Genomic DNA, 16,648 nt, shown 5'->3' with positions numbered 1-16,648 from the left:
ATATGTACATATGTAGGTAAGTGTATTGTATGATACAGATAAGTATATTGTGGTATTTTAGTTTAAAATTATACTGGCAAAAATAATTGCATTAAAGTAATAAATTAAATTACTCTGGGAGAGCGCTTAAGCGAGAAAATATTCACCTACACTTCGAATTATTATAGCATCGAAAGTTTTCATTCCATAATTACGCCAAAAATTTCAGTTTTTAATGCCATTACATCGCAGCATAGCTGAAACGTACACATAGACATATATGTATGTATATACACACACAAAGACATATTTACATATATGTATGTATATGTACATATGTACATATTACATAGGTTTTCACTGTAAATAAACAGAAATCCGCGTTCATTTCTGGGCGCTGTATTTACGAAAAGGCGAGAGACGAGGCCGCCCCATTAGCTACAGGTTTTTCTTCGCTTTCACATTTTCCAGTGTAATGTAGCGTGCCGGCGCCCGTTGAGGGGGTCGGGGAGCCTTTTGTGGCGTGCTGAGGGTGGGATCTTTTGCGGGGGGTGGAATGGGTGGTGGATCAAAAAGAACCGAAAGGAACCCGACAGTCACGCCGACCGCCTATTGAAGTGTGAATAAATGACGATGGCCGCGCAGTCTGACAGCCCGCGCTTTTCCGGCGCGTGGTGCGCGGTTTTTCCGGAAAATTCGCGCGTCAAACTCCGCCTCGATTATCCACGATGCGTTCTTTTTACAAAAATTTCACGGTCGAATCGAATCTTTAGTGCTCGATCGAACACCCGACTCTCACACACAACCTATAATATTTGTGCGTTTTATAATAGAGCTTTTTTCTGACTGAAAGGGTATACGTATAAATGTACAATACATATGTCTATACATATACATATATGCATAGTCATATACGTATGAATGAGACTTTTGTTACATATATTGTAAAGGGATATTTTCATGTATGATAGATTTTAAATTTACCACAGTAATTATTAATTTAAGACATGCATATTTTGATTTATCATATAATAGCTGCCCAAAACATTTTATTGTTCCTAATTCATAATTCTACAATTTGTTGATGGGATTTCTTTAACAATTGTCAAATTAACCAGCAACATACATAGATAAGTGGTTAGCGTGTAGTTCTTTCAATTTTATGGTCACAGGTTCAATCCCTGGCTTTGTACTGTTGGTCAGACCTTGTATGGATATGTGACTCCAAGGTCAATCGTTTCTTATCAGAGTTTGACAATTTATCTGATTTCATTGAAATGGTTCCAACAAATTAGCAGCCCTGTCCTATTTCTCACAATCGAGCTTACAGCATTTCGAATTTGATGATTTATATAATGCTGCAAATTTGTCCATAGATGTCTCTATGATTGTTAATCAATGTTCATAATTGGCCTTGAATAATTATACATGTACAATGTTTGACCATAAATGTCGTGAAAAATAAAATAATGGATAGCTCATATAAATAAAAAATTAAATCAGAAAATTTTAATATTATTTCATCATAAATATTCGAACTTTTCACTGGCGAATAATACGAAGTTCGCATAGTAAGAAATTTTATCCGATTTTCTTGATGCAATATTCTGTAGCTACATATTGTACATACCTATGCATACAAATAATACTACGATTATATTTCGATCTGCCGTGTCTTATCTGAATTCTATTTGATTTTGTAGTTTCATACAAAATTGCAACCATTCCATCCACATGATCTTCCTATGTATGTACATATGTACATATCCCAGTATTTTTAAAATTCTATGGAAGCACTTATACGGGGAAATGTTTGTCGTTAACAAAGCGCATACAAAGCGGAACAATTAAAGTCTATGTGTATATTAAAAAATACACATTTTGGCTAAAATTTAAAATTCAAATTTACAATACCATTTCAGAACTCTGTAGTACCTACGAGTGTGTACAGAGGTGAAAAAGTTGTAAAAATGTTACTAAAACGGTAACGTCCTCGTAAACGCGTCGCGATTCTGACCATTTTTATTTGATGCGACCCATGCTCGGTTTACAGGTGGAGTTAAACCCTTTAATACCCTGTAAAGCTGTACGTAGCGTGTGGCTGCAAAGGGTTAAATTGTCGATTCACTTCAATTTTTAATCGAACGTTCGATTTTATCCGCATATGCGACAAAAGAACTGCTAGCGCACTGCGTTCGATATTTTTAAATGTATGTAATTAATTAATTGAATTAAACAATATAAAGTATATTTATGTATGTACATATGTACATAGTTTAAATTACTTTGCTATTAAAATTACCATTGTATTTGGGAGGAAAATTAATGAAATTAAAAATGTACTAAGATACATAGCTCACAGCAATTAACTAAAAGCAACGTAATAACGAATTTTAGAATAATTTTACATACAGGTTCAATTATTTAATTAATTCATTCAGCAAAAAATAATGTATTTCACTTCCGGAATATTATTTAAATATTTCAACTTTCACTTAGCTGCGACGATAAATTAAATAAACGTTATCTATTCATAGCAAGTTGTAATTGGATAATACATACATAAACGCCGTCATATCGCAAATTACATATTATATAATTAAATACTAAAATATATTTCAAAAAGATATAAATGAATATGACCGAATGAAACATTATTTATCTATAGTTCAGTAATATCAAGTGCATATATTTATTCAGTCTTATGTACGTAGTTATAGAATTAAAGGTTATTGGGTGAATCGGTACAACTACCGTGCGATAAGCCAACACAGGTCGTGTGAGATAACCCATATAGCGTTTGTTTGTTTAGACAAATTTGCAAACGCAACAATAACCGCATTTGCATACCGAAATCCTCAGCGAACAGCTCTCGGAGCTATAAATTTGTCGAAGCAAAATTATTCCAGAAATCTTGCCGTATTGGGCCGATAAATTCGAAACCTCCCGACCCAGAGAAGATATTCATTTAGCTGGAGAGAGTGTGTGCTAAAAAGGCCGAGTATCCCAAACTAAAATTATACCGTGTTAATTGAGGACGTGTTTATAAGACACAGAGGGCACATTAATACCAACGGGAAGATTAGAAACAATTCCCACACGCGATAGTCTGTGTTATATACATATTTTATGTATGTGTATGTAGCTTTGTAATCAAAATAAACATTCGCTGTATGATAATGTTGCATGAGCGGGAGTAATTTATTTGATATTTTTCAATTGCGTTTTGTTATTTGCTGAAGATATATCAAACTATATCTCTGTACGTATACGATATACAGTGCAAACACAATAAAGGTAAAACAATAATAATCTACATAAAATACGTTGTGATTTTTCCGAGTACAGTTCGACTTTATTACTTTTTTATTACATCATTTTTATTAGGCAATTCGAGTTCTTTATTGAAAAACTTCCTTGTATTTTTTTTTTTGGTAATATTCCAAGTTTTTCATTACCCGTTTTACAACTCCCTTGTAAGCGATTTTTTTTAACTTTATTTCGTGATGCTGCTCCACACACTGTGTGTGTCTGCTTTCAGTTAAGTTCGATCGGGAAAAGATGGAGTAGGGACTTTTTCGGATTGACGGAGTAATTGTGTACGTACAGGAAATGCGAAAATGTAGTAAATTCACGTTTGAATAAAAGAAAATGTTGAGAGGCGGCGCGTAAATCGCAATCAGGCCTTTGCCGGTAGATTTATATCGTACGATTAGGCCGGAGAATCTTAATACAATCTCGACGTTACCAATAAATAGTTGAAATAGTAGCCGAAGCACCGGCCTACTAACTCATCCGGCCCATCGGAATGGAAGCTGCCCAGGAGAAAAAGGAGAAGTAACCAAAGATCGCTAACGGAGATTAACGACGAACGCGTCCGTATCGCCAGGTCTATAATATACCACTAGAGTAGGCACTACGGCAAATCAACACCAAATACACTAAATCAAATTTTGAATAATTAATACGAAGTTAAATTTCTATGATCTCCTATAAAATAAGCTAACAGGTGTGATCTAACCACTGTCTGGAGAGTAGTCCCAAATTACGAGATACGAGAGAGAAATCCGTATACACATATCTTAGGAAGTGTGTATATAGTAGCGGCAGGTGAATCATACGAATGTGGGTTATGCATCAGAGTTAGATAGAAGTCAACAGTGTCAAAAATAACAACTCAGCTAAGAGCTATATGCTGTAAAGGTAATTTGCTAGCAAGTCGCTGAAAATGCGGTAGTTGGGAAATGTGCACGAGTCATCGTGACTTGTTGCGAAGAGACGCCGAGTTCCCGATGCATGTGCAACGCTAATGCAATTCGTCGCGGTATTGTACTCGAGATGTGCATTTTGTCGAGAAACCTACGAAGTGCACAACCAACTTCCGTATCTGGGACGTCTTGCGGTCGCGTCAACGCGGAAAACCATTTACAAGAACGTGTGGTTACCGCGTTGCCAATTAACAACTTTTAACGTGTAAGTATGACGTTTTCTAGACCTCAACAGCTAACTTACTGAAGTTCTTCAAAACTATTCGACAATCCGTTCTGCAATCTATGTATTTATGTATATATACATACATACATATGTATATGGCAGATTCACCTTAAATTTTATTATATTTGACTATAACTACACAATTCAATAACCGCGAAGATGATATAAGACGCTAACATCAAAAAATAAACTACAAATTGTGTATATTTATTTGAATTTAAAGAAAGCAATAAATTTTCTATTTCTATCGGGGTTTGTAATCCAGATCGTAATGAACATTCGGTAAGTTGCACAGAAGAATTGAAAATCCATGGGAAAATTTTTATACATTCAGCATCGGTTTCGCTTTCGTTTGAAGCGAGCGATCGATTGCACAGGAATAATGATCGTATTTTAATATTGTTTTATGTTAATGCGACCTAAGCACGCTAAAACAGAGGGATTATCGCGTTGCGATGAATTATTAAGTGGATGCGAAACGAATTCGCTTTGATCCATTAGTCAACTGGCGGAATTAGCTTTGTAGCGGGAAAGAGCGTGTTAAAATTAACCTGATCCGCTTTTAATCACTCTTTGCTCTTATTCCATAGCGCTTACTGTGAATAATCGACCCAAATTTTATTTAAATACATACATATATACCTCAAAAATGATTTCCTATTATAAATATAAATTATTGTACAATTAATTTTGCCTGCTGAAAGAAGCGCAACACAGCTACTACATCAGTAGATTTAGTAGGATATGGAATCTAGGGCTATTAAGCAAATGGATGATCCAGAATTGTTAAGAAAAAGAAAGATTAATTCAACTGGTATGATTCAAGTCTGAGAAAAAAAAACAGCACGATTATGATTAAATCAATATATGAGCCGTTATATTAGAAAGTGGTGGAAGACCAATCTTCAGTTCTAAAAACACTATTTATGTTTGACTCGATTCACAAATTGTTACCACTTATTTTTATTCGATATGTACTGAATCTCGGGAAAAACAGAATAAACGTATTACAGGCCACCAGTATTCTTAAATATTGTACAAATTTTCTTCATTTCTCGAAATGAAGAAAAGTGCACTTACGCAAATCTAATATATAATTTCGAAATAGACTTTGTATGTAACTATGTAACTATATAAGGTTTGGGTGGGAGCATCAAAAATAAATTAATGTTTCTATGGCGATGATATCGATATTGATGAATATTATTTTTTTTGGATACAAATAAATTTAATAAAAAAACAAATGAATGTTTACTATTAAATTAGCCATGTTTAAGCTGTTTATATTACAAATACCGAGCGAAGCCGGGTAAAACCACTAGTTTAAAATATAACGGCTCATATGTTTCTAGATTAATATACATATTGATAAAGGAAACAATCGGATAGATGATGAAGATCCATTGCACGGAAGTTGAAAAAATAGACAGAAGATAGTTGGAAAGAGGACAACGGATGAAAGCTGTTCAAGATGAAGACAAATTTGGAAAGACATCGCCTAGTTGTATAAAGTAGACTATTGAATACATTACTTGCTTTCTACATTCATACATATGTACATACATTCACTCGAAAATATTTTCCTAATGTAGATGTTACACTCGTATATTGGTACTAAACACAGTCGATTACTCCATTCGGAACAGTAGTGTACTCTTATTGGGTTATTGAAAGCCTTCTAGTGCTTGTCCCGTGAAATATCATGTTTATGGCCGGTCGTGTATCGAGGGGGTGGGTATTGTGGCTCGTGTGTGTGTAATTGCCTCCACGGTTACACAATTGTATCGTAAATCTATCAGTTTAGTTTGTACGTTAGCCCTTAATACCGTTCTCACACGCCACACGCATCGACAACTTTATGGACAGCCCTGGCAGAAAATGCCGTTTCGCTATCGGGCCCACAGATCTAGATTGCTCGCGTTGTCAAACTGTGGTGCGCGAAATTAAATTTTACGAGATACGTCGCGATGAGAGAGCTCGAGCCCTGTCAGTGGCCATACAATATGCACGAACTTGCGAACGTGTAATAAAATATAGTCGACGCGTGATTTAATATTTAAATTTTCAATCGATGCTGCTTTGTAGCGAGTTTATTCAGTTTATTCCGATCGCACTGTGATTGAATTGAATAAGGGATACAATTTGCAAGTTCGATCGGAACCATTTTTGCGATGAAAATATAATACATTGCTACATACAAACATTTACAATAAGTCGGAGCAAAAAACGTGAATTTTGGATTTTCATCGATGGATCTCATTTCCTGTGCATCCAACCAATTGATTTATCATGACAAACAATTCGAAAAAGTAGGCTTTTTTGAGATTTCTATAGATGTACTTCATCAAGGAAGCTCATAATGAATTTTATTTTCAAAATAATCACGAGAACAAGAAATAAATGACGACTTTCTGAAAATAACGTTTCCCCTATAAAAACACTCATTGCGCTTTGTATGGGGACCTTCGAGCGAAACTGGGACTTCGAATTCTCGTCAATCAGTCAAAACGTATCATAATCAACCCAAGTAAATTTCAATAGGTGAATATTAGGAGTTTATTTTTCATAAAACAGTAAAAAAATCTAAACTATTCTCGAAAAAGAGATATATGTATGAAAAAAGGTTACTATTTTTTAATTGTTGTCGAGATACATCGATTGGTTGGAGGCACAGGACATTATTTAAAATCAATGAAATTTTTTATTAAAAATTCTCTCCCTCCCTTGATATGACTAAAGTATTCTATTAGATTGTTCGGTGAAAATCAAAAATTCGCATTTTTCGCTCCACCTAATATACAATATTATACAAAAGTTAATTACGTCTACATATGTTAAGTTTATCTCATTTAAATTCTATATTCGACAACACGAAAATATCCGCGATTTCATTATATGTCAAATATTTAAATCTTAAATATTATGTCAAATATTTAAATCTTAAATATCTTGTCAAATATTTATTAAATCTTAAATATTATGTCAAATATTTAAATCTGTAGGGAAAAGAATAAGATATTTTTATACATTTCGAAATAAATGAAAATTTTATATAACCAATTTATTTACTACCCCTGTATTTTAATATACTGAATAAAATAAGTAAATATTTGTCATTATTCCGTTGCAAATATTTAGTATACCATCGAAGGTGTCTAAAGGGTGCCAAGCTGTTTTATTTGTTTTTAGGCTTTGGTTAGTTCGCGTCTTGTTTGTTTGTCGTTTACGACTAGTTTTGCAAACATTTACTACAATGTTATTTTAGGATTGAACGGGTTTCTTCGACTTCTTGTACGAAAACATCACATTTTTTTCTGTTCGGTCGCATAAAATCTTTCTACAGTTCATGTAAATTTAACGCTTTCCAACCCTAGGGGCGAAAAAAATTCGTTTCACCTCTGCGAAAACTCGTAAAAATTATAATTTATGCTAATTCAGAGCACGTGGGGTAGTATTAATTAAAAAGTGGAAATAATTCATCGTTGATGGGTCACAAAAATGAAACGCTGACCAACAATAAAAACTTTTTTACGAGAGCTTATAAAAGACGAGAGAGAGAGAATAAAAGCACAAAAAAAGCACTTTGTCGGTATCGCCAACCAATTATGCTAATCTCATAGGGCCGAGCCCCTTCACACAACCGTAGGGCAAACACAAAAAGAATTCAAACACGCCGGAAGAGGTCATTTTTTGTGCACCCAAACCTGCTAATTAACGACCCCCACCCCCGCCTACCTAGATTTGGTTCCGGTCGTTTTGCCGCGTGAAGTTCAAATAAAAACCGTTGCTAATTGAACGCGTGTGCTAGCAAACACAGCGTCTTCGGTCCATAAATCTGAAATTCAAACAGCACAAAGGGGGCCCCCAATCGGCTTGCATGGCGAACCGCTCCGGAATAATTCAAGCGAGCCGCAAACTCTATTAATTTTGAAAACCGAATTCAAATTGGCTGAACCGTGGGGCAATTTCAGCGTTTGCGGTCGTCCCGTTGCGTACCGCACATACAACTAGTGCGCTAACTAAAAATATTACTATATACACACGGAGTTATATAAACCGTATACAGTTTGCTAAATGGAACTTTGTATGATCTACAAGCGAAAATTTAATCTTGAATGGGAACCGTCGTCGAAATTACTTCATCGGATTGTGTGCAGTACGTGCTATTATTGGACTACAGGGACTACGCTAGTCCAATAAAATCTTATATCTAAAATTTAAAAATACATATCAACAATTCAATTACAATAAATTCAAATTGTTGTCCATATTGGTACTGTTCACTTGGATTAGTGAAGTTCAACTGGAAGAATTGTTACCTATAGGCATGCCATGCCGTAGAAGACAAAACATTTTTTTAATTTACTAGTCTCTTTAAGCATTTATGGAATTTTCACAAATAATTATTTTAATTTGCGTCTATCAAACATCATTCTAAACTATCTGTTTTTTTGTGAAAATAAAACATATTTACACAGAACTTTTTGAGTTAAAATATGGCAAGGGACTCGGCTCGCGAAACGATTCCATCAGAACAAAACAGTGCGGAGCGCGCGGAAACAAAAAACGAAGCCTTTGGAATGTTGCATTCTGAATCGATTGTTCGACACACCATTCAGAATATTAAGTTTTGAAGACAAAAATATGTTATTAAGAAAGGTAGGCTACTTAGGATATTTCTGTTAGCATAATAATTTGTATATAAAATTATTATTTTGAATAAAAACAATAATTTTATTTTACTACCGCCATCTATGTTTAAAACTAATAAGCAAACGATGGATAAACGTCACCGACTATCTCGCCAGGCAGATATCAAACGCGTCTTACACGATATTTTTGCACCATCGTAATGGCGGAGGATCCATTTACTTATATTGATGACCAAAATGAGTAATATGGCAAAGTATGAAAACGATCGGATAAGAGGTAAACTTTTTCCTGAATTGTAATCGTAAGTGAAACGTAAAGGAGGTATGTAAAAATGAAAAATTATACTCATCATTTCAATACAGATTATTGTATGTAATTCAAAAATTAAAAATAATTTTTGTCCATACCTATTCTCCTGTTCTAAAAGTCACAGCACGCCTCTGTTATACATATTGATTTAAACTGTTGTTAAATATACCGCTATATCATCGTCGACGAATGTTGCAATGAAGTACATATGAATGAACGCGAAACTTGAAAAGACTGGATGCTAAAATGCAATATAAGATTCAGCTCACTCGGTGAAATACAGAACGTCATATGCTTGCAATACAATCCAGATTTAAATTGAATAAAATTCCAGTTCAAATTGGATCCTGTTTAAAATCCTCGCCTCCATTTACATATATATTTATATAACCTAAATATATCAATTATACATATGTTAAAATTAACTAAAAGTTTCAGTTATAAAATATATGAACAATGAAGATAATCACGACAAGGGTAGCTGACAAAATGGCAATGGGAAGAATATGTGACTGGAAGATTACAAATTAGCAAAGTATGTAGGTCACAATGAGGTCAAGCTTGGTAGGTCACAAAATAATGTGTGCGGTCAGACAGATGCGTGTTGTCAAGAGCAGGAAAAAAAATGAAAGAGCTTTCATTTCACGGTGAATAATGCATGTTCGTAAATGATGATGAAAAAAAAGGGATATTTTTTTAGTATCGGTTTTTTGAGTTGAGAGCCTCTGTCCTGGCAATGTAGGCTTCGGTTCGAAAGAGGTTTGCGCCATAATTTTGTGCAAATGAGTCTACCACAAAGACTGCCCGTGAATTATGTTAGCGGAAGGGCCAGTGGTAGCCAACCGGTCGTTTTGCATCATCACACGCACTTTAACACCATCTATTTACAAATACTGGTCAAGTAAAACGGTTGAACCGGTCAACTGTGAAACCGATGACATCGCGTGAAAAATCGGCTATGACCCCAGAGAACACATTCTTGAGAGCAAGAATGAGAGAACACACTCGCGAGAGCAAGCTAACATGCACAATGCAATTGCTAAACTCGACCCGTAAACCAGTAAACTTGTATTATTTGTGTATAAATATTTTGTGCGTGTTCTTATGAATTGAACGTGACCGTTATTATTGAGCATCTTGCAATAAAATTTATTAGTTGTTGTGCACAACCCCGTAACGACTACCAATAAACGCTTCTCAACAGCTTATTTTTGATATCTGTCGACTAACATAAAGAAATACGACTTTCGTTTTATGTGTATTATTTTCGATTTAACGAGAATCAAACGTACCGTAAACGTGAACGGGAACAAATCCGGTCAAACAATATTCCGACTGTGTAATACATACATACATACGATTGTGTAATACGTATACCTCTATTTATATCGCAGTCGACCATGTACTTCCTGCCTTCTCTATTGATTTCAATGTTGTTTTTTTTCGGTAGTTCATTTCGCCGAATTGTATGGCGAATCAAAATACAAAGACGTCTTCCTTTGCTTGACTGTTTTTGCCATATCTTTCTCTGTTATATTTCGGCGATCGTTATAAAGGGCAAGGTCTTTTTCGTTCGGTGCACAATGTGTGAATGCATCGCGAGTCCTTTGTGCAACTGTTGAATGGCTGAGGGACCCGCTTTTTGCGGTGACCTGGTCCTACTTGTATACTGAAGATCGAATAGATGCCGATTTAGAAGATTGGACTTATTGGAGAAGCGGAAGTGTGCACATATACTAAAAGCAGATAGATATTCACGAAATCCAACAGGTTCAAAAATAAAACAACAAAGCATCCAAGAGAGTTCTCAGATGGACATGTTCAAATTAAGACAACTACATAATGTGGATTTGACTTAGCGTGTAACAACACCGTTTCGGGATAGCGAGAGTTTGTGTGCTTTCGGTACTATAGCTTTTAAGCTCGTTAACAAAATTAGAAACACTCCAGAATATCTAATGTAAAGTGCACTCTAAACTTTTAGCACGCTTGACGTATTGTCGTTTTATTTAAAAATGGTTTCACTCCGAGGCCAAAGGTTTTTTTCTCTGAGATGATGTACCCACCCACGTGCATCTCGTTCTGTCTTCAAAAAAATAATGCAGATATTTAGCCGTCTCTGTCCCCCGAGTTAACGATATCAAATTTAAATGTGGTATTATTTCGTAATTCCACTTTTACGCCTTGAATATGTAATGGAGGTTTCGCCTTGCGACCGCTAAAAAAGCAATCTTGGAAGATGATACGGCGTAATGAACGCACATAAAAATGTATTTCAAGTACTTTTTGATCGAGAAATCCACCAAAAATATTATTATAGAGTTTTCCTCCCTCCCCCACTTAATATTTTACTTTCAGATTAATTATTTTATAAAGTCGAATATAATATAACATTTTTGAAATGTTGTTTTATCACCGCTGAAGTTGATGTAATAATTATTACAGAATTATTTATCTTAAATTTATAATAAAATATATTTATGTACATAAAATAAATCACAACAACAGTAATGAAAAGTAGTTCAATTTATTATACGGATATATTGCAAAAAAAGTGTGTAAACAAGCTGAAGTAGTTCATAAATACGATCAGTATTCAGATCAATGATTATTTTGTTTGGCTTTATTGAAAATTTTCCGTGGAACTTTTGCTCGTGTTATACGAAGCGTGAATCTTCTTCAATATTACGTATTTCAATCTTCCCATTTATATGCCGAACAATAAATTATCATACAAAACGAAATGTATGTATCTCTGAAAATTGTAAACGTACAATATTTCATACAACTCTTAAGATTCCAAGATATTATATAAAGTGAAAAAGTTCATTGATGTTATAGTAATTGCAATTCAGGGTTGAACTGCACTAACTGAAATCAGTGTTTCGTGACGTTCGAGGCAGTTCATTGTACAATTACGTGCTGTGTCCGGCGGTGGATTGTCCGTGTTACCGGTAAAGCCAACAAGCCCCTAACACGAGGTTAATAATTAACGGACGATGGTTACCACTTACCAGTCGTAATCGAGGAATCTGGTAAACAATTACTACAGTCCCTGGGGAACAATTTAAAAAATGTGGAGGTAATGTCACTACATGCGCAGTCACACATCCAGATAAGATGATATCGAGTAAAAAACCTTTAAAAAAAAAACCCTACAATTCTAGAGATGAGAATCATAACCACACACGTATTTTAGACGAATTATCTACTTCTGTACATATATAATACATAAATGCGCTAAACGTTAGAAATAGTATGCTTTTGGAGTATATACAAAGCATGTATGTATGTATGTATGTATTCGTTAGTACCAGGGCTGTGGAGTCGGAGTCGTAAAAAGTCAACCGACTCCGACTCCTTTTTTACCATTTTCTTTAATTAATAGTATTACGGCATTCCTCAACTAGTCTCCAATTTTATTCAAGTAAATCCATTAATAAAATGAAATTTAATCATTTCTTTATAAAAATCGTAAATTTAAATTACATTATAAATAAAATCGTTGAACGTATTTTGATGTACTGTGGCCAAAATCGATTGTTTCCCACTTCTCCTCCTTTTTTATTCAATTAATTTGTTTAATTATGAAATTCATACTTTATATTTTGAAAATCGTTTTAGTACCAACAAATTTATACATTGGCAAGAGAAGTCGATCTTACTAAAATCATTCAAGTTGGAGTCGGAGTCAGTACTTATTGAAGCGACTCCACAGCCCTAGTTAATGTAACAACTGCCCAGGCTAGACTTATTCAACTTATAGAATTATTTTTCATTTCGAACACAAATAAGGTTTATTAAATCGATGCACCAATATGATCTACATATGTACGTATGTACAACTCTTCTTCTTTGTAATGAAACTTCTTTTTCAAATCGTGTGAAAAAATATATATTTACTATTTTAAATTACTTACACTGATATTTACTATGTATTTGATTACATTTTACCCTAAACTTACATAAATAATTATTCAAATGTAGTATCTAGCTACTATTTTCGCACATATGTACATCTAATGCTAATGTGTGGTTCTAAGCACATACAATGAAATGATTATAGTATGTTATAACATGATAACGATGATTAGTTTTTGAATTGAATATATGTACATATTTATAATATCTACATACATATAAGTATACATGCATGTCCTTATGAAACATGTTATTAGAACTTTTGTCGTTATATAATAAACATAAGTAGGTACATTTGTATTTAGCAGTTACGACTAATTTTCTATTCACTAAGTTAACTAATTCGAAATAGTGTCAGCACTCAGACTTTCATAAACGGAATCCAAGTTCCACAAGGTTTGTCAGCTAAATATTTAGGACTGCATCTTGACTCAAGGCTTACGTGGAGGCATCACATTAAAAAAAAAATAGAACAGATTCGAATTAAACAAAGAGAAATGCATTGGCTAATAGGAAGACACTCCAAATTAGACCTACAATGCAAAAAACTGATATACCAGGCAATCGTGAAGCCAATATGGACATATGGCATACAACTGTGGGGATGCAGTAAGCCATCCAATATCGAAAAAATGCAAAGATGTCAAAACCAGTTTTTGAGGATTATCACCGATGCATATCGCTTCGTCACAAATGAAGAGATCCACAAGGACCTTAAAATCAAAAAAGTAAAAGAAGTCATCCGAGAATGCGCTGGGAGGCACGAGTTGAGACTGCACCGTCACCCTAACATAGAAGCGTTGCAGCTATTGGACACAACTCACCAGCAGAGGCGTTTAAAGCGAAAAAAGCCTCACGAATTGGTGTTCTGAATGTGAGAGATTCAGAAGCCCAATTCACAATTTTGGGGACGGAGTGATGATTCCGTAGTGCCCGTACATGATCTGAAGAGCAACGATATCGCTGGTGATGATTTATCGGGAATCGATAAGATGGCACCAAAAAAAAAAAAAAAAAAAAAAAAAAAAAAAAAAAAAAAAAAAAAAAAAAAAAAAAAAAAAAAAAAAAAAACTAATTCGTTTATGTATATGTACGTACGTACATATGTAACTGGCGATATAAAATTTAGTGTGACAGTTACTCTCAGTTATAAACCGTTTTACGCGGAGACTATAATCCCCACACGACAATTTAGTAACTACTTCATATTTTATTGAACGTAAAATATCTCAAGAGAGATTTAAAGTTTCATAAAAAGAAAATTAACAACAGAATAATAAAAGCAACTCGACGCGGTTAAAAACAACGTCAGATTAAGCCAGTATCACAATTTATATTAACGCCAAGCGATCAGTTTTCGGTAGGTATTCGCGGTGTGCACAGTATACACGTGCGTTTATTTAAAGGTAATCGATTAAACCGGTTGTTATCCAATAGTAGCTGGTTTGACTGATAGAGCGTGGCTGACTTCCATTATGGGGGTTTAAAGGTAATCAAAATTCAGTGTATCTTACGGTTCAAATTGAATCAGCGTTTGCATATGCGCTCTCCAGCGTGGAAATTTCAATAACCGCTCACTCGGATGCGACGGTGTTAAGCGGATAATGCTCACCTGTAACAAAACGAAAACAATATTAGTTAATAATAAATAGATTGAAGGATTAAGATCGATACAGTGATATTGGATATTCGGTATCTGTATAAACAGTTTTAGCTTATGTACAATTATCATGGTTGACAGTTAGGAAATACATACATATATACAGCTGCATGAAAACAATAATAAAAGACACGAGTTTTAGATAATACGTAAAAGATAGATGTAATAAAAAAGGGTTTTTAGTGCAATTTAATTGAATATCGTTCGATGGGAAGAGACCGTGAGAATCGCTCGATCCCCAAACAAAATTAACCGAAAGGCCGATTAGCTCACGTAATTACTGTTTACACGCATACCAATTAACGAAAATACGAATTCGGTTTTAAAATTTAACGTCGGTCGTTAATTTGGTACAGTTAAAAATTCATAATCATTAAAATAAAGGTAATCGAAATAGCATTTGAATTTGACATAAAGCGACGAAATTATTAACTGCTCATATTCAAACATAGCTATACAGCAATGAAATTCAAACCAAAATAAAGTTTAACTATGTTTATATATGTAGATCGAGTTACAAGTCGTATGCAAATTTCGGAATTAATAATATTATATTGTATGTACCTACACTTATGTATATGTAAACCAGTAGTTGGAGAAATATTAAATTTCAAATGAAGATATTCTAGGTAAATCTTATAATGCTATTACATATAACTACGTATATTTTCCGACTGTGGTTGTTGAATGAAAAATTAATACGCTGCAAAATTTATGCTGAAAGCTTTTGTATCAAACATATAAATAAATGGAATGATAGAATTTGTAATGTGCTGCAGGCTTAATACATAAAACAGTCAAAACCGCAAAACTCGATCCGCATTATGTATGAATGGCCTATTTTAGGGGATGTGAACAGAAAAGATATCGAGTCACTAATACACATGTCAATGTGCATTGGTACCTGTTGCATACATGATAAATTGTTGCCATTAGTGGCATAGTAAGATATTACAGTTGTGTGAAAATTTTCGCTGGTGATTAATGCGAATATGATTGCCAATTTATTTTTTTTCCGACAGAAAACAGCTTTTTTTTTTCACTAGATTGTTAGAGGGAAGGGTGTGGCTAGAGGCGATTAATAGTTCCTCAAAAGCTTGGTTAGGTATTTAAAATTTGATAGACGTATGAAATTAGGACCGAGTGCATTTGACCGAATGAACACCGCCTTTAAATAAAAAATGCCACTTTGTCTGAAGGATAAGATCTTCACAATGTGCTTTGCCAGCGATTATGTAAGGATGTGAAACTTAGATATTGAACGCCCAGATGCTACACAAAGTCCAATTCACTCGAAGAAGTATGAATCGCTGTATGCTTGGCATAACTAGGAGAAATAGGGAGCGAAATACGTTGATGAGAAGTATGATAAGGGTAGTGGATATAGTGGAGAGAGTGAATATATTGAAATGGCAATGACGAAAGAAGTGCTAGAATGGTACTCGAGAGAATGTAAACGGGTTAGACGACTATCGTAAGGAAGATACATATGTAGGTAGATGATATTAGGAAAATAAGTGAGCTGAGATGGATGAGCGTTGCGCAAAACAGAAACGAATTGAAGCGTGTTGGAGAGGCCTTCACCCGGCAGTGGATGGTGAATGGCCGTAAATGATAATGAAACGCGTCTAG

The 16,648-nt window shown here is 34.4% G+C and overlaps 1 protein-coding gene across 3 annotated transcripts in view; it reads right to left on the bottom strand.

Annotated features, from left to right (window-relative positions):
• Positions 1–16,648, bottom strand: part of LOC143912252 (uncharacterized) — a 210,007-nt gene that overhangs the window by 127,509 nt on the left and 65,850 nt on the right. The window contains exons 3-4 of one of the 3 annotated variants that reach the window (XR_013260620.1): positions 14,429–14,968; positions 13,005–13,694 (exon numbers count right to left, since the gene is read on the bottom strand). The exons of 1 other annotated variant lie outside the window; for it this stretch is intronic. The gene's annotated coding sequence lies outside the window, so the exon portion shown is untranslated. Of the gene's footprint in view, positions 1–13,004; positions 13,695–14,428; positions 14,969–16,648 lie in introns of those variants that run through there. One more of the 3 variants, XM_077431527.1, reaches the window with a different exon arrangement.

This window comes from Arctopsyche grandis, chromosome 5, assembly GCF_051622035.1.
Source record: "Arctopsyche grandis isolate Sample6627 chromosome 5, ASM5162203v2, whole genome shotgun sequence".
Classification (NCBI taxonomy): domain Eukaryota; kingdom Metazoa; phylum Arthropoda; class Insecta; order Trichoptera; family Hydropsychidae; genus Arctopsyche; species Arctopsyche grandis.
This window is presented reverse-complemented; position numbering and strand designations above follow the sequence as displayed.